Source organism: Dendrobates tinctorius, unplaced genomic scaffold, assembly GCF_039654945.1.
Source record: "Dendrobates tinctorius isolate UK_male_01 unplaced genomic scaffold, ASM3965494v1 ptg000135l, whole genome shotgun sequence".
NCBI classification, from domain to species: Eukaryota; Metazoa; Chordata; class Amphibia; order Anura; family Dendrobatidae; genus Dendrobates; species Dendrobates tinctorius.
The window spans coordinates 13,994,633-14,013,711 of record NW_027361803.1 but is presented as its reverse complement, the minus strand read 5'-3'; positions in this window follow the sequence as shown (position 1 = coordinate 14,013,711).

The following is a 19,079-nucleotide window of genomic DNA, read 5'->3' as shown; positions in this document are numbered from 1 at the left end:
TAAGTGCATTATAGATTTGTATACATGGATTTCAATATTCAATCACCATTAGCTTCTGTGGGGAAAAAGGGTACAACATATAGACATATTCTCCTCTAAAAGCCTTGTCAGACATTCATGCTATCCGACCTACCCAAACCCTCCATTCTCATGCTCCCATTGTGTTCCCACAAAGTACCCCTAGACAGAAATAATGAACCCTATGTGCCAGTAGATATAATAATGGTCGACTGTACTACCATGAAAGTTATAGGACCCACTTCTTGCCCCATAAAGTAATAATGCCCCTTGTGCTCCTTCTGTTAGGCGTCGGGTTCCTGTTGCTGCACAGCGGGAGTCCCGAGCCTTACTTCCAGCGGTCTCGCATTCCTCTCCAGCCGCAGAGGAGGTTGCTCAGCAAACTCGCCAGTCCCGGCGCTATGCCAAGACCAGCTCCGTGGGTTTGCTTGCTGCTGCCACCTCTGGCACAGCTATGGCAATACATGCTGCTCAGCAGCGAGATTCTCCAGGGACTAAGTCCTCATGTCGGGCCACTGAGCATGCCCGTGGAGTGATCACCCATTGGAGATCGAAGGTCACGTGCTCAGGTCCTGCTCCTGTTCGGATTGGCCCATCCGAGAAGCCAGGAAGGTCCTGGATGCTCGCGGCTATAAAAGGTTCGCTTGGCCGCTCGGCCATGCGCTAGGATAAGACTGTATTTTCAGACTATAAAGAGTGAGTGATGAATTCACGTATGAATGTCTCTGGTGACTGACTCATTATGAAACCCCTACCCTTGGTACGCATGTGTTGCGCAGCCTAGCCTGCTAACGCCCAGGCTTAGGCGTAGGTAGGTCAGAGTCTGAGTCGGGGATTAGTCTTCACCAGTGACTCGGCACGCCTCAGTGCAAGTGCTCCACACTTCATAGCCAGCGTCTATAGCGGCGTTCGTGGCAGCGACGCCGCGCGCTCAGTGGGCCTAGAGGGACTCTAACTCTGCTTCTTTTGAGGTTGAGTCCTGTGGCCGCTTGCTGTGCGCTCTTTGGCCGGGCTCTGTGAGTTAAACAGGCTCCGGCATCCACGTTCAGCGGTTGTGCGGCTCTGTGAATTAACAGAGTCCGCTCCTGTTCACTCTGGGTGACGAAACCCACGTGTGACTGTTTTCACGCCGCTCTATTCTTCCGCCATTGCCTAGCAGCAGTTACCACCTCTGCACGGTGGACCCGGGCTGCGAACGCACCTACTGCTACTTTATAATTAGGGGTTGGATTTGAGTTTTGTATTAGTTTAGGGGATGGGTTTGAGTTCTGTATTAGTTTTGGGGTTGGGTTTGAGTTCCGTATTAGTTTAGGAGTTGGGTTTGAGTTTTGTTTTAGTTTAGGAGTTGGGTTTGAGTTTTGTATTAGTTTAGGGGATGGGTTTGAGTTCTGTATTGGTTTTGGGGTTGGGTTTGAGTTCCGTATTAGTTTAGGAGTTGGGTTTAAGTTCTGTATTAGTTTAGGAGTTGGGTTTGAGTTCTGTATTAGTTTAGGGGTTGGGTTTGAGTTTTGTATTAGTTTAGGGGATGGGTTTGAGTTCTGTATTAGTTTAGGGGTTGGGTTTGAGTTCTGTATTAGTTTAGGGGTTGGGTTTGAGTTTTGTATTAGTTTAGGGGTTGGGTTTGAGTTCTGTATTAGTTTAGGGGTTGGGTTTAAGTTCTGTATTAGTTTAGGGGTTGGGTTTTAGTTTTGTATTAGTTTAGGGGTTGGGTTTGAGTTCTGTATTAGTTTAGGGGTTGGGTTTGAGTTTTGTATTAGTTTAGGGGTTGGGTTTGAGTTCTGTATTAGTTTAGGGGTTGGGTTTGAGTTTTGTATTAGTTTAGGGGTTGGGTTTGAGTTCTGTATTAGTTTAGGGGTTGGGTTTGAGTTTTGTATTAGTTTAGGGGATTTGTTTGAGTTCTGTATTAGCTTAGGGATTGGGATCAACTTTTTCATTTTGGGGTGTGATGATGGTGACGTCCTAAATAAATGGGCCAGTTAATATGTCATTATTTTGATTCTCTCTGCTGTCACTTATGAAACGTTGCTCTGTGACTGTAATGTTACAATGTATCTGTAGCCAAAGCTGATATTTACTAACAGTGAGGACTCCAATAGTGATAGATACAATAGCAATGAATTTCCCATCCAGCGATCTGATCACAAAGTCCTCCCTGTTTAGATGGGAGATCGAGAAGCTTCTTATGTTGGAAGACTTACACTAACCTACACATATGAAAACAAGAGGGGGCTTGTCTCACGTGGGTTCCATTGCACAGGAAAAGCCCTCATCCCCCCCCCCCCCCCGCTTCATGAGTGTAAACAATCAAAGTCTTTGTATCCACGGGGAGGTTTCACTGCAGGCAGCGAATGAAGGAAGCGTGCGCCGAGGAGGACGCTGGTCCTTACAGAGCGGCCCCCAGCGGCCCCGAGACATTGTCATATTCAAGAAGAATTATGTGACCAATTTTCCATATACCTGACTCTGATTTGCTTCATTGCTTAATTGATGGAATATCAGGACTTATCTTATATATCAGTTCAACCCTTAAAGACCCACTCAATTTTTAGCTTTTGAGGGGATTCAAGACCCTATACAGTCTATATAAAAAATATGCACACCCCTGTTTAAATAACAGGTTTTTATCATGTAAAAAAATCCTTCCAAGAAGTATCATTTCAGTACTTTGTCCACCTTTAATGTCACGGATAATCTGTACAAATCCATTGAGAAATAAACTGAAATATTTTAGGGTAGAAAAATAAAAATAAAGAACTGTGGTTGCATAAATCTGCACAACCTTATACTAATACTTTGTTGAAATATCTCACTGTGAATGTATGACAGCATTCAGCCCTTTTGGGCAGGAGTCTGCCTAGACTTGGCGATCTTTGCCCACTCCTCCTTGCAGTAGCTCCACATCTGTCAGATTATTGGGGCATCTCCTGTGTACAGTGCCCTCTTCAGGTCACCACAGATTTTCCATTGGTCTCAGGTCTAGAACTTTCCATTCTTTTGTCTTCTTCTGGGGAAGCCGTTCTTTTGATGATTTGGAGGTCAATTAGGGTTACTATCGTGTTGAAAGGTGAAATTCCTCTTCATCTTCAGGTGTTCAGCAGAGGCCTGAAGGTTTTGTTGCAAAATTAACTGACAATTCAGATTGTTCATAATTCTCTCCATCTTAAGGAAAACAACAGTTCCAACTGCCAAAAAACAGTCCCAAAGCACAATACTGCTGCCACCATGCCTCACTGTGGGTATGATGATGTACTGTTGAGGCGCAGTGTTATCTTTGCACCTTTAGGAATTATGACCAAAAAGTTACCGCTTGGCCTTGTCAGGCATAATTCGTTACCCACATGTTTTTGGCAGACTTCCTGTATATTTTGGTAATATTTAACTGGGCAAGGATGTTTTTCTTTGTAAAAAAAAAAACTTCCGATTTGCCACCTACTTCATAGCCCAGACATACAGTATGGAGAATACAGGAGATTGCTGTCACATGCAGGACGCAACCAGAACTTGCCATAAAGTCCTGCAGCTCCTTTAATGTTGCTGTTGGCTTCTCTGCAGCTTCCCGGACTAATTTTCTTCATGTCTTTTCATCAATTTTTGAGTGATGTTCCGTTTTAGGTAATGTCACTGTCAGGACAAATTTAAGCCACTTCTGATGATGTCTTCACGGTATCCATGCTATATTTAATGCCTTGATAATGTTTTGGTCCCCTTCTCCTGGCTAATAACTTTCCACAATGAGATTCCTTTGCTGTGTTGTCAGCTGTTTATGGATCATGGCTTTTACTGTAAAAATGCAACAACAAAAATTTTCAGGTGAATTCTCCAAGAACAGAAAAACTTTCTGGGCCTAATGAGAATCCTTACAAATGATGGCGGCCGTGTACTGACTACTATGTAACATGGGTGTAAAATGTGTTTGGTCCCATGTCTGGCGCCACCAGTGATCTGCAGGTATACAGCTAGAATAGCACAGCGCCGTACACTGTGTAGTGACACATATGAACATTGTCTAATACCTTGCAGGAAAATTGATCGAGACAAGACAGACTGCCAACTCACTGAGGGATCAGATTACATCCGCCTATTGAAGTCTATGGAGAGGAGATCAGAGGAGGAGTGAGGAGCAGAGTGATGGAGAGAGGTTCAAGCACTCATAGATCGTGCAGCTGCTTCCTAGCGATTTTTTATTTTTTTCCAGATATAACGTATGCACAATCATATGTGGGGTTACCTAACATATGACCTATCAGGGACTAATGCCAGGCATCTTGCTGCCAATATCACTTTATCAATGACCAGTTGTTCATATCATGTTTTTTTCTCAATGTATTTTTTTTAATGTTGGCAGTTTTTGTTTTCCATATCACAATTTGTATTAAAAATTAGAAATTTTGCAGTTTTTATGTCGGCCACTGGGGCTTTTTAGACTTTTTATTGTATCTGGAAAATCACACATTAGCCACAATCAACAGATTCTGACCCAGTTTTTGTATTGAGACATCTAATGAGCGTGTGCACAGGTCATTGTGAAGGGAAGAGGTGAGCTGTGACATTAACTCTTGTGGATCCTGTGTGTAATCTGCATAGAGGAGTTATCAGTCATTGTACAGGAGGAGGAGGTGAGCTGTGACATCACCTATTGTGAATGTTTTATCCTGTGTTACCTACTGTATATAGAGGTGTTATCAGTCACTGTACAGGAGGAGGAGGTGAGCTGTGATATCACCTATTGCGAAAGGTGGATCCTGTATTATCTACTGTATATAGAGGTGTTATCAGTCATTGAATAGGAGGAGGTGATCTGTGACATCTATTGTGAATGGTGAATCCTGTGTTATCTACTGTATATAGGGGTGTTATCAGTCATTGCACAGGAGGAGGAGGTGAGCTGTGACATCACCTATTGTGAATGGAGGATCCTGTGTTATCTACTATATATAGAGGTGTTATCAGTCATTGTACAGGAGGAGGAGGAGGTGAGCTGTTGTTATCTGCTATGTACAGAGGTAAATAGTACCTATGATTGCAATCCTGCCTGTGTTGATAATTAGCCTCCTGAAAACTCTTTCTGAAAGGACAGAAAGTTAAATATGACTACAAGATTTACACAGTAAGTCATTTTCTGAAGACATCAGAGTTCATGTTGTCCATTTCAGCCGTCCTCCAGCAGATGATCACACAGTTTTGCACAAAGGGGCTAAAGAACTCAATAAAAAGCAATGTATGTAATCTATAATTACCAATGTTGTGGGGTTTCCTGCGGTCACCACTCCCATAGAAAGATGATGATAAAAGTGATAACATGTAAATGTCAGAGACGCGGCGGACGTGGTTTGGCAGTGACATCACACAGAACGTTGATGTCAGGTGACTAATAGGCTGGACCTAGGAGGGGTGTCCCGTGCAGAGACTCTGCTGCTTATGCAGAGCGCAGCGGTCGAGATGCGTTTGTCACCCGGCGCTTTGCTCTGCATAAGTAGCGACCGAGATAACAAAGCATTTTTTTTTAATTGTCATTTTGGTTGAAGCCTATGCAGAGCGCAGCAGCTGATGACAAACTCATCTCGACCGCTTTACTCTGCGTAAGCAGTGCCGGGCTCGCACAAAAAAAAAAAAGGCGGTGATTGCAAATGTCAATCATGTCGTAGCACCGAAACTTTGCACCTCACAGACTTTGTTGCACTTTGTCCTGAACTTTCAAAGTGTTGTGCGTCTCAAATCCAATTTCTTTTTTTGCAAAATAACTCAATTTATTGCACAATTGCATGAAGACCCCATGAATGTACAGTGGTGGCTGGCATTTTTCCAACGTGCCAGGTGTCTACTTTACACTTCTGAGTTTGTATGAAGAAGGGGTTAAATTTAACCCTACACCCCTCTATAGCAAAAAAAATGACCCTTTAATTGCACGGGCAGGGAGTCATTGTGTCATCCTCTTCTTCATGCTTTTCCTTAAAGGCCTCCATTGGGGGACCGCTGCTGGTGGTCACATTTTCTTTTGATCTCCTCTCACCCTGAGGACAGATTTAGGCAGGCTCAGACCCTTTATTAGGACACGGTCAGTGTGCAACGAGAAATGTTATTTTCACCTGCTGGACAGATGAGAGACGAGTGCGACTGAATGTTTCCCTCTGTCTACATTACTCAACACCCTGCAGACTATTCACATCGCGCCGTCCGGTCTCATACATGCTGCAAGGAGCAAGAGGCCGTAAAGCGGAAAATCTGCAGCAAAATCAGATGCAGATTTCGCCGTGGATTTTGCTGCAGATTTTACCCTTTGCACTTTCAAAATCCCTTTCTTAACTTGACAAATCTGCAGCGCCGGCGCATTCCCTTTGTGCATTCTCATCTGCAATGTGGTTCCCTTCAGCTTACGGAGGTGTCGTACTGCCTCAGTTCTGTGGACCCTACACTAATGGTGCCATCCAACTTGCAACATGGCAGTGCAAAAAGTATGTTTCTTGCCCCTGCGCTAATCGGTGGCAGCCAAACCAACCGTCTGCTCACTGTTGGGCTAATTCTGGTCCAATGTTCTACACCCTTTATTTGATTTGGACTCCAGTTTACCAGTAGTGGGACCACCACCAAAAACTGGACCCCATCTCCTTGCCCATCCTTCGCATTACAAGAACCAGTAAAATATTTATGTAGATGAAAGTCCGGAAGGGTCAAACATGCACAATAATAAATGGTGTCACCAAAGGAGAGAAGCAGCATTTGGTGACACTTATCTCACAGGGGTGGGCAGTAGAGGAAAGTTGGGGGACTCCATAAAGACTCCAGTCCCACTGAAGTCTGAGGACTATAGTTTCCGTCTGAAGCAACAGCACTAGACACGTGCGGAGAACTTGATACAACCCCGACTCTGACATATGTTGGGGGATTTCATTGGGTCAACCCAGGTCTCTCGAAAAGCAATACTTCTGTACGAAAAGTGTAGTGGTAACTATCATCAAAGTGAGGCAGTGATGTGAACATTAGGTTGTAGTATGTTGAGCTCCAGAAGATGATGATTGGTGGATACGGCAGTTGGGTGGGATTCCCATATTTCAGGAATTCTATATGTCACTCGCCCATGTGTTAAGAAATTGACCTTTCCATGCTAGACCATCAGAAGATCTTCAGAGTCGTCCATCACTGTATCCACCTCAATGACCTTGGGTCAAATGTGAGGAAAAGAAGGCACCCTGTGGGTCTACATGGGAGGGCAGGGAGAAAGAAACTTCTGTTCTCTTGTAAGAACCTCACACACCACTGAATTTAGGAGGACATCAGTAATATCATCTTCTGGACATTACTACAAGATGTCTTGATTTATTGTAAAGCAGATGCACAATTAGACCAAGGAACCTGGTAATATGTGCTGTGACCTGTGGTTCGGGACCACATTGCCATCGTTGGATTATTCATGAGTAAGCTCATGTTCCAGAATTATTTGAAGAAGAAAAGTGACTATGAAGCAGCAACAAACAGAGAAGTAGAGCCACACGCAACCTCCGACATTAAACCCTGACTATTCTATTGGCCCAGTGCTACATTACGGCTTTGTCCACATTCAGCACTGCTGCCGCTCACGATGAACCGCCGGCCTGTTTCCATATGCTCTAACTCTGCACAGTATCCCAATTAAATCCTGCATTTCCAAAATTCTTGTTAGTTTTTTTTAACCCCTTTACCCCCCCACGGTGGTTTGCACGTTAATGACCGGGCCAATTTTTACAATTCGGACCAGTGTCACTTTATAAGGTTATAACTCTGGAACGCTTCAACGGATTCCACTGATTCTGCGCTTGTTTTTTTGTGACATGTTGTACTTCATGATAGTGGGAACATTTATTCGATATAACTTGCCTTTATTTGTGAAAAAATTGGAAATTTGGTGAAAAATTTGGAAAATTTAGCAATTTTCAAACTTTGACAAAATACTTAATAAATAACATTTCCCACATCTTTACTTTACATCAGCACAATTTCTGAAACAATTCTTTTTTTGTTAGGACTTTATAAGGGTTAAAAGTTGACCAGCGATTTCTCATTTTTCCAGCAAAATTTACAAAACCATTTTTTTAGGGACCACCTCACATTACTTACTGGTCACTACACCTCAGTTTTGCAGTTTTCACTGAGCAACATCCACTGCTGATTGTTTCTGGAAAAAAATTGTCACTACACCTGTAGATAATTTCCCAAACGGGTATAATTTTCAAAATGGGGTCACCTGACGGGGTTTCTGCTCCTGTAGCACTTAGGGTCTCTGTATATGGAGTCCATAAACTTTTCTAGAAAAATCTGTGCTTCAGGAGGCAAATAGCGCTCCGTCCTTCCCGAGTCTCTCCATACGGCTAATCAGTACAGTACAGCCACATATGGGGTGTTTCTACATTCCGCAGACATTGTGGGACAAATTTTGGTGCCATTTTTACCCATGTTGCAGTGTGAAAATGTAAAATCTGGGGCTAAAACAACATTTGGTTGGGAAAAATGTAATTATTTTCTTCTTCACTGCCCAATTGTATAAAATTCTGTGACCCACCCGTGGTGTCAATATGATCACTGCACCCCTAGATTAATTCACTGAGAGGTGTAGTTTGTAAAATGGGGCCACATGGTTTTTTTTGCTGTCCTGGCACGTCAGGGGCTCTGCCAATGTGTCATGGAACCCTCAAATCAGTCCAGCAAAATTTTAACTCCAATATGGCGCTCCTTCCCTTCTGAGCTTCACACTGTGCCTCAAGAGTAGTTTTTGACCACATATGGGGTATCAGCTCTCAGGATAAATTGCACAGCAAATTTTGGGTTCCATTTTCTTTTGTTACCCTTGTGAAAATAAAAAAGTTGGGGTTAAAATAACATTTTTTATAGGAAGAATGTGATTTTTTTTTTTTTTTTTTAAATTTCATGTCTGTACGTTATAATCTTCTGTGAAGCAGCCCGGGGGGGGGGGGGGGGGTGTTCAAGGTGCTCAACACACACCTAGATACATTCCTCAAGGGGTCTAGTTTCCAAAACAAGGTCACTTTTGGGTGATTTCAACTGTTTAGGCACATCAGTGGATCTCCAAACGCGACATGATACCTTCAGACCATTTCATCAAAATCTGCTTTACAAAATGTCGCTCCTTCCTTTCTGACCCCTACCGTGTGCCCAAACAGTAGATTTTCACCACATATGGGGTATCTGCAAACTCAGGAGAATTTGCACAACAAATTTTGCAGTCCACATTCTCCTGCTACCTTGTAGGGAAGTGGACTGACCTGTGGACCTGTCTGCAGCAGGAAGGTGAATGCAAGATGTACCATAAATGTACCTGACGTGGACTGGTAAATGTATGTGGGGAGACAGCTAGAGACAGTGAAGGATGGTAAAGTATTGGGTTTTGACCACTAGGGGGAGACGAAGAACAGCAGGAAAAGGAGACGGTGCAGTATGAGAGTTTGGCCACAAGATGGAGGCAGAGAGCAGTGAGGAAAGGGCTTAACAGCAGCTTAGGAAACCGCGTAGTCATGGTAGGCGGAGTTACAGGGGCTCTAGAGGGAAATTCCCAGGGAGGGGAATAAATAGGCAGAGAGAATTCCAGAAGGTAGCCAGTCCTGGAGGAGGAGTTCAGCAGAGCAGGAGACTGAAGGAGGAAGAGACAGAGAGGAAGAACTCTGGGAGGGGACTGGAGGGAGGAACAGTCAGGGGGGTGGCCCTGACAGGAGAGCCGCCGGACAGAAGAAGAAGCCCGGGGGTACCAGACTGATGGACTCAAACAAGTGAAGCGCTGTGGTGGTGGGCCTAAGGCAGCCACAGTGAAAGAGACGCGAGGGACGTCACTGTAAAAGACAAAGCAAAAGGTGAAAGGTACCCGGGCCTGTGCGTAGAAGCTGTCGTGCTGCTGTTGTGTTGCTGTGGTCATCGGGAGGACGGCCAATAAAGAGGACTTGTTGAACGCACATTGGCTTCTGTCTGCAGTCTGTTTGCGGCGAAAAAGGGACCACCCCCCAGTCGGCACACCTACCTACAACCTTGTGACATGGCGTCCGCTAATTATTCCAGCAAATTTTGCATTAAAAAAGTCAAATGGTGCTCTTTCAAGCTGTGCTGTGAGCCCAAAGATTAGTTTTCCTCTTCATATTGGGCATCGGCATACTCAGGAGACATTGCAAAAACAAATTGTGTGGTTCAATTTCTCCTGTTACCCTTATAAAAATGCAAAATTTGGGGCTAAAAACATTTTTATGGGAATTTTTTTAAAAAAAATTTTCACGGCTCAATGTTGTAAACTTCTAAGATGCATATTCGGATTCAAGGTTCTCACCAAGGTTCTCACCACACATTTAGATAAGTTCCTTGAGGCTCATCAGGAGCTCTCTTAATGCAACATGGCGTCTGCTAATTATTCCAGCCAATTTTGTATTCAAAAAGTCAAATGTGCTCCTTCCCTTCCGAGCCCTATTATGCACCCAAACAGTAGTTTTCCCCCACATATGGGGTATCAGCATGCTCAGGAGGAATTGCACAACACATTTTGTGGTCGGGTTGATTTTTTGTTACCCTTGTGAAAATAAAAAAATCGGGTCTAAAGTTAAATTTTTGTGAAAAAGTTAAATGTTCAATTTGCCTTCCGCATTCTAAAAATTCCTGTGAAGCACCTGAATAGTTAATAAACTTCTTGAATGTGGTTTTGAGGACTTTGAGGGGTGCATTTTTTTAAAAATGGTGTCACTTTTGGATATTTTCTGCTATGTAGGCCCCTCAAAGTCACTTCAAATGTGATGTGGTCCCTAAAGAAAATGGTTTTGTAAATTTTGATGAAAAAATTAGAAATCACTGGTTAATGTTTAACTTCCAAACAAAAAAAAAATATGTTTAAAAAATTGTGCCAATGTAGACATGTGGGAAATGTTATTTGTTAACTATTTTGTGTGATATAACTCTCTGATTTAAGGGCATAAAAATTTAAAGTTTGAAAATGGCAACATTTTCAAAATTTTAGCCAAATTTCCATTTTTTTCACAAGCAAACGCAAGTGACATCGAAGAAATTTTACCACTATAATGGAGTACAATATGTCACGAAAAAAACAGAATTAGTGGGATGCGTTGCAGCAGTCAAGAGTTATTACCTCATAAAATGACAGTGGTCAGAATTGTAAAATTTGGGCTGGTCATGAAGGTTTGCAGTGCAGGGGTTAATCTGTTCAGTTGAGAGCTCTTGGAAGTTTTCCTGCTTTGTTGGTCTCAGCTGTTTAGTGTGGGCCACTCCCCTCTGCTATATATACTCACTTCTGGCAAGCAGGGATTGCCAGCCTTAGCCTTCTACTGCTTGATTCTGAAGTTGGAGGTTTGGTTATTTGAGGAGTTGTTTGGAGTGTTGTTCAGAAGACTGTTGCTTGGTTATTTGTCTGTGTGCATATCCTCATTCTTTCCTATTTGTTTTTTCATCCCTTTACTTCCAGGTGTTCCATTCTGTTGTCTGTGAGTGCATATTTGTACGATTGATATTTTAATTTAACCCTGTACAGTACATCTTCCCTTGTGTGGAGACATGGGGGGTGCCCTGGTCCACTAGCCGAAACCGCATGGACCAGGGCTCATCCCACCGAACGCCCGGTCTCCTTTTACCGTGGGCGTAATACTACTCAGACAACACAGGATGAGGGTAAAAGTGTGGAAATACTTTATTGAGCTACAAAACAGTTAACAGTTAATAACACATAGAATAGTCCCAACAAAATACCCAAGATGGTGCAAAATTGCAGAGTCTCACCCTTTCGCTGACTCACTGGGATAAGAGCAGCTGTGACTTCAGAGCTTCCAACTACCCCACCTGTGGCACGCACAGAGAGGAGGTAACTACAAGCTTAGGAGGCTGACAGCCCATTAAGTTACAAGGCCCGGTGACCGGAGGGTCACAACCTGGCTTATTCAAACTTCTCCATGTAGTCATGTAACCGATGGGTCCCAATCCTGTCTTTCCCAAACGTATCCATGGGACTCAGGTGACAGGTGGATCCACATCCTGACCTCCCCATGGGTTCAGTGATGGTGAATGGAGCAGATCTGTATTCTTTCAGCTGGGGCTGGGGTTACCTAAGCTAGCATCCTGTAAAATGTCAAATCTGTGTCCCTCATTATAGAGACATGATCTGACAGCTATCCTGTAGTGTATTCCTGGCATTGGTTTTGTAGTCTATGGATCTCTTGGATGTCTGGATGTATATTGTTACAGTGGAATATCCCATTTTTATAGTTCACAACTGTTCTTCAAGCCATTATACACAGGTCAAAAGGAAGAGGTGATGAGATTAACTCACATTGTTTAATAATTTAGTTTATCCTTTAGTGATTGCATGTCAACAAACTGCATGGTCTGGTATAATGTGTAATTCATATATCAGAAAATATCATTGTTCAGTGACCCTGCATACCTGTTTTGCAAAGATAACAGTACAATAAACTGTAGGAGCTGATATAAGAGGTAAATAACAACCATTCATCGATTTACAAATATCAATTTAACCTAGAAGAAGAATCACCATTTCAGATTCTTGACCAACCGAAGAAAGAAACACATAAATTCAAAAGTCAACATATAGATAACAGTCTATTCCTCCTGGCTTACTGAAAATAGATTTCTGGTTTATTAAAATAAAACAAAGGAGCGGCTTCAGAACAACTCTGTGACCATTCTTGACTGGCCCAGCCAGAGATCTGACCTAAACTCAGTTGAGCATCTCTGGAGAGACCTGAGAATGGCTGTCCACCAACGTTCACCATCCAACCTGACGGAACTGGAGAGGATCTGCAAGGAAGAATGGCAGAGAATCCCCAATTCCAGGGGTGAAAAACTTGTGGCATCATTCCCAAGAAGACTCATGGCTGTACTAGCTCAAAAGGTGCTTCTACTCAATACTGAACAAAGGGTCTGAATACTTATGACCATGTGATATTTCAGTTTTTCTTTTTTAATAAATTTGCAAAACAATTCTACATTTCTGTTTTTTTTCGGTCAACATGGGGTGCAGGGTGTACATTAATGAGAAAAAAATGAACTTTTTTTTTGAATTTACCAAATCGCTGCAATGAAACAAAGAGTGAAAAATTTAAAAGGGGTCTGAATACTTTCCGTACCCACTGTATATAGTAAATGGAGAGGAACTTAAACATAAAGTATATTAGAAAGTTCTAGAAGATTTCATTTGTACAGGCATTACACAACAGCCGAAAATTCCTTTAACAATTTCCATCTATAAGTTTTGACTTGTAATGAAGAATCAGGTGAACTGGGGGCTGGGCCCCTGAAGATGTCAAATGGTCCAAATAAATGAAACAGTCTCCTTTGATAATTTGTATTGTAGATGACAGGAGTCTTTTTGACCGTAGAAGAAAGCTCGATCTTGGTTACACGAACTTGCAAAAACTACAAAGCAATGGAAAATAATAGTCCTGAACCCCAAGAAAATTATGAAAGACCCCGACTACCTCTTGTATTATTGCTCCATTGTCTTTCATAGGATGGATATGATTCATAGGGATTGAATAGAGGACTGAATCCTTCTATCTGGTAAGATCCACAGAACACATTCAGCTCCGCAGTGGGAGATCAGCGCCCTATAATAACCTCTCCCACAGCCCCGAGATCTCCGGCCATTCACTGCACACAACATGATAGAAGGCCAGGCAAGTTCCGAGCCAAGAAATTCTCCCTGGAGACCAGGAATCGGGATGTTCATTCAAGAGATACATCCAGATTACAGGAACACAGGCTTGTAGCAGAGAATGTAAGACTATGTGGATAGATGATGAATAGATAGATGGATTGATAGATGATAGATAGATAGATACATAGATAGATTGATGATAGCTAATAGATAGATAATAGCTGATAGATAATATATAAATAGATGATAGATAATAGATTGATAATAGATAGATAATATATAAATAGATGATAGCTAATAGATAGATAGATAATAGATATATAGATAGATAATAGATAGATAGATAGATTTTCCATTGGGTTCAGGTCTGGAGACTGGCTAGGCGACTCCAGGACCTTGTAATGCTTCTTACGGAGCCACTCCTTAGTTGCCCCTAGCTGTGTATTGTGCAGTGAAACCTAATATTAAAAATTTGTATTTCTGACATGGATTTTCCATGAAATCCGTTTCTGATTTTTCTTTTGTTCCGTCATGTGAACACGGCTTAATGAAGACATATCTTTCGCAATGGGATTTTATGAAACGGCTTAAAAGTAAAACTGTCTTTATTGCCCTTGGGAATTAGAGGCATTGAATGAGTAAAGCTACAGCAACTTCTTTGCAATCCCTAACTGTGAAGAACAGCAGCTAAGAGATCACCCAGAATCCCACCGTGGCTGTCACATGTGAAGAACCCGCACCTTGCCAACCCTCCTGACGTCACTTTTCCATCAGAAGGATCACGCGGTAGGGTCTCCTCACTTGCGCCAACATGACATTCCGCACCCCCTGGGGACACATAAGGTCAGCTTGGCACAGTTTTACCCAGACATCCCCTATCCACACAGGCCCAGGGAGGCACAGTGAGTGAGGGAGTGTGGCCCACGCAGCCACTGACGTGGTCCCAAACTCATTCACAACCCTGACAGGTCCCTTCCACTCGCACCAGAGAAACAGCGTGCTACCAGCCTGGTTGGCCTGCCATCAGTTCCTTTTTCGATATAGGCTCGGTCTATTAATGGTATAATATCGGACTAGAAACCAGCCCCAGTAGCATGGAGAGTTCAGCCGAGAACACAGCCCAAGGTTAAATTATATATTTAATCACCTTAAGGGCACACTAGAGAAAACACTATATACACAATGGTTTTAGACATACAATGGTCAGATATGCAAATACAAATAGTGGTAGGACAAAAGTATGCAGAATATAAGAGTCAATTACCAGTCAGGTGAAAGGCCTGGCTTGTAGGGGAGGGGCTGCCACATGGGAGACTGATAGTCCCCTCTGTTCCTTGACTTCTCCCCACACAATATGTCATCGCGACTTTCCCAGACAGAGAAAAGCAATAGGTCATGCTTTACACATGCATTTAACCCCTTTGGGTTACTCCCCTTCTGGGCTGAACCTAAATACCCTCCCATTGACTCTAGCAGCTAAAAACTCCTAACTTAAGATGAGTCATAACTCCTTAATGGACGATCCTAGGGAGGCAGTTTTAGCGCCATCGGATCCAGTCGGGCCCATACTACGCATTGAGACCAAACATGGATTTGCTACCTGGCTCCTACTAGCCATGTTACGTTAATCCCCTCCCTTGGGTTGCTAGCATGGATTGAGACCCTGGAAGGCATTCGCCCTGTTCTGGGGATCTTGGAAATATACACCATGTGCAGCTAGCATGTATCATAATTGCAAACAAGTCTTTGTCCTGAGCTTAGCTGGCAAAAGTTGTGAGATCTGTCACTTACAACCTTTTGAGGCTTGACCACCAGCTGAGCTAGCTGCCAGCTTTCTCCTGAGGCTTTCGGAATGCTGGATGACCTGCTGAGCAAGGTTTCCTGCTCCTGCTGCTCAAAGAAGGGGGGGGGTTCATAATCCCATGCTAAATAGGATATAAATGATTGACATGAAATTATATCTCCAATACTCTTCACACTAACATTATAACATTTACATTTTTACATACTTTTTCTAACCTTAACCAGGGTTAGGGATAGAGTTAGAATAAGGGTTAGGGCAAGGATTAGTGCTGGGGCTAGATTTATCATAAAGGTTAGGGTTAGGGTTAGACAAAGGGTTAGGACTGGGTCTAGGGTTAGAACAAGGTTTAGAGTAAGGGTTAAATAAGGGTTAACTTAATTTTGTTTATTGTTATTTTTTATTTGTTTAAAAATTGGGAAAAGGGGGATGATTTAACATGTTATATTTGTTATATTTTAAAAACATTCTTTTTAATCTTTTACTTTATTTTTTAGACCATCTAGAGGACTTTAATCTTTGATCACTTTTACTATATACTACAATACATCCTTTGAAGCTCGGATTACAGCTTCGATGGAGGCATTCTGCAAGCCTCCCTCTGCCATAGTAACCCATCGGTGCCTTATGGATCACGGTGGGTGCAGTTGATTGCCTGCATTGGCGTTCACACTTATTTAAATGCTGCTGATCAACCGTGGCATTGAAACAGTTAAACTGCAGCACTCACCGATATTACCAATTTTTGCAGTTACAGACAGATGCCGGCTGTGTATTATAGATGGCATCTGTCCTATAAGGAGCGAGCTCAGCTCCTGAGCCTGCTCCATACACATACATGTATTTACTAAATACAATGTGTGTTCTTGATGGTAATAGGTTCAATACCGAACTTATGGAAGGGACTTAACGAGTCCTAAATGTTCACAGGATAGGGGGGCAGAAAATGCCTGCTTTCTCTTGAGCACTGGCAACCCTTGCTATGCCACCACTCTCACATATATATGATGCCTCACCTTTTGCTGTGTCTAAAAATTGCTACTAATACAAAAATGGTGGGGGGAACAAGAGGCGCAATAGTGCCCTATCACTAGTGACACTAGAAGTATGAGCGGTATAATACAGTTCCACTCACCTATTCCAGTTGTGTAACCCACAACTGGCTTGAGAGCATATCACAGAATCAGCTGCTGCAGGACCTCCACCAACCACTCGCACGTGGAAAAACCTTCAGAAAGTTGTGGGAAGCAGGGTGTGTTGCAGTCCGCGCTGCCGAGATTCACAAATCACCTGGGATGCAAGATGTTGTAGCAGTGTACTTTATTTCCTCCTACGCGTTTCGGCGCCCTTCCTGGCACCTTCCTCAGGGATCTGAGGAAGGTGCCAGGAAGGGCGCCGAAACGCGTAGGAGGAAATAAAGGAGTACACTGCTACAACATCTTGCATCCCAGGTGATTTGTGAATCTCGGCAGCGCGGACTGCAACACACCCTGCTTCCCACAACTTTCTAAAAATTGCTACTGATTTTCAATATCAGTTGGTTCAAAATGACCACGAGATTTGGTGACTTTATTATGAAAGTGTAGAGCGACATGCAATGACTCAAATGAAAGGACACTTCTAAGAACCTCAGAAGACAAGATATGGATACCACCAGGATGGAAGAGCTTTCTTATGATTTGTATGAACTCATGTGACAGTGGCTAAGGTTGTATCACCTCTGACCTGGACTCGTCTGTTGATGCATTTTGATTGGTATAGTAATGGTTGATTCTCCCCTCTCGAGACGCCGTATTGTTGCACCTGGTATTCTTGTGAGGATATTACATGCATCTTTACCCTGCCTCGGGGTGAAAGCCAGTGGTGGCCACAATGTAGTTCTCTACAAGGCTCGCAGCTGCCTGCCCCACCTCGATCTGGAAGGTTTACTGGCTAGTCATCTTTAACACCCACTGAAGCTGACTTATGTGGCAGAGATTGCATCACAACCAGGCATATAAATGCCGCTCACATCTTGAATCTGGAGTTATTTATTTGTGCACCTGCTCCTCTCTGTTCCTAAGATATGGCCCCCTCATCCCTGTATACTGTAAGGGATCAACAGGTCAGGTGAACCCGCTAAGCCTTTGGTTCGGGTGGATACATAGACCACGGGTGTTCATGAAGCTTCTAGAGCAGCGATGGCGAACCTATGGCACGCGTGCCAGAGAGGGCATGCAGAGCCCTCTCAGCTGGAATGCGGCATCGCGTCATCCTTGTTCCGGAGCTCCAAGCTGCAGCTTCCCGCTTCACACACTGAGTGGCGCGCAGCCGCGGCTGGATGACATCATCATTCAGCTCCATGGCCGCTATGCCAGTGAGAGGAAGGAAGCTGACGGCGCGCAGAGAGGTGAGTGTGGCCGCTGTGCCAGTGAAGCTGCTGTGGTGTGTGTGTCAATGATGGGGAGAGGGTCAATGAAGGGAGTGATGGGGAGAGGGCCAGTGATGGGGAGAGGGCCAATGATGGGAGTGATGAGGAGAAGGCCAATGATGGCGGTGGTGGGGAGAGGGTCAATGATCGGAGTGATTGGGAGAGGACCAATGATGGGAGTGATGGGGAGAGTGCCAATGATGGGAGTGATGGGGAGAGGGCAACGATGGTGGTGGGAAGAGGGCAATGATGGGGTGATGGGGAGGAGGAAATGATGGAGGTGGTGGAATGGGCAATTTCTACATTTCTGCATGAATGGGATCATGATGGAGAATATTTCTGCATGAAGGGGATCATGATGGGGCACATTTCTACATGAAGGGAATCATGATGGGGCATATTTGTGCATGAATAGTATCATGATAGGGCATATTTCTGCATGAATGGGATCATGATGGGGCATTTGGCACGTGTTGGCACGTCATCATAAATAATTGGGTTTTAGTTTGCAGTTTGGGCACTCGGTCTCAGAAAGGTTCTCCATCACTGTTCTAGAGGATATGTGGAATCATTGGTACTGGGACTAACTGAAAACTCAGGAGTAGACGGACAGATAGAGGGGAATCCAACAGGGATAGATGAGTAATGAAACACTGTAGTACAAATAATAGGTTACACCAAGGAAGGAACATCCGTGTCTCAATCCTGACACAGCTGTGTGATTAGTGGGCCTTAAATAAGTGTAGGAGATGATGTCATTGATCCACGCTGGGCAACCTGAAAAACCCAATGTGGAGCACAACAGAGGGCAGCGGACCCAGGAGAAGGGAGTGGAGTCCGGGAAACATGAGACAATGTGTAACATATATAAAGCTAAACTTTTTAACTAACAAGACATGGTCATCGTAAATGTCAGGGTCCTGACAGCGCCGGCGAGCAGCCTCTGCTAAGCAGGGACTCACCTGCACCGCAGGGACCCCCGGGGACAAGAATAGCCAGGAAATCCACTAAGAAGACTAGAAAGCAGGTATAGGACCTTCGGTCATGTGAACGGTCATGTGGCTGCAAGGGGGCGGGGCTTAGCGTCAGAGAAGTCGAAGAACTCAGATTATGGCAAAGCAGAGGTCATGTACAGTACCGACCAGCGAGGTACAGGAGGGATAAACAGACGGGAGGTCAGATAAAGCCAAAGGTCATAACAGGAT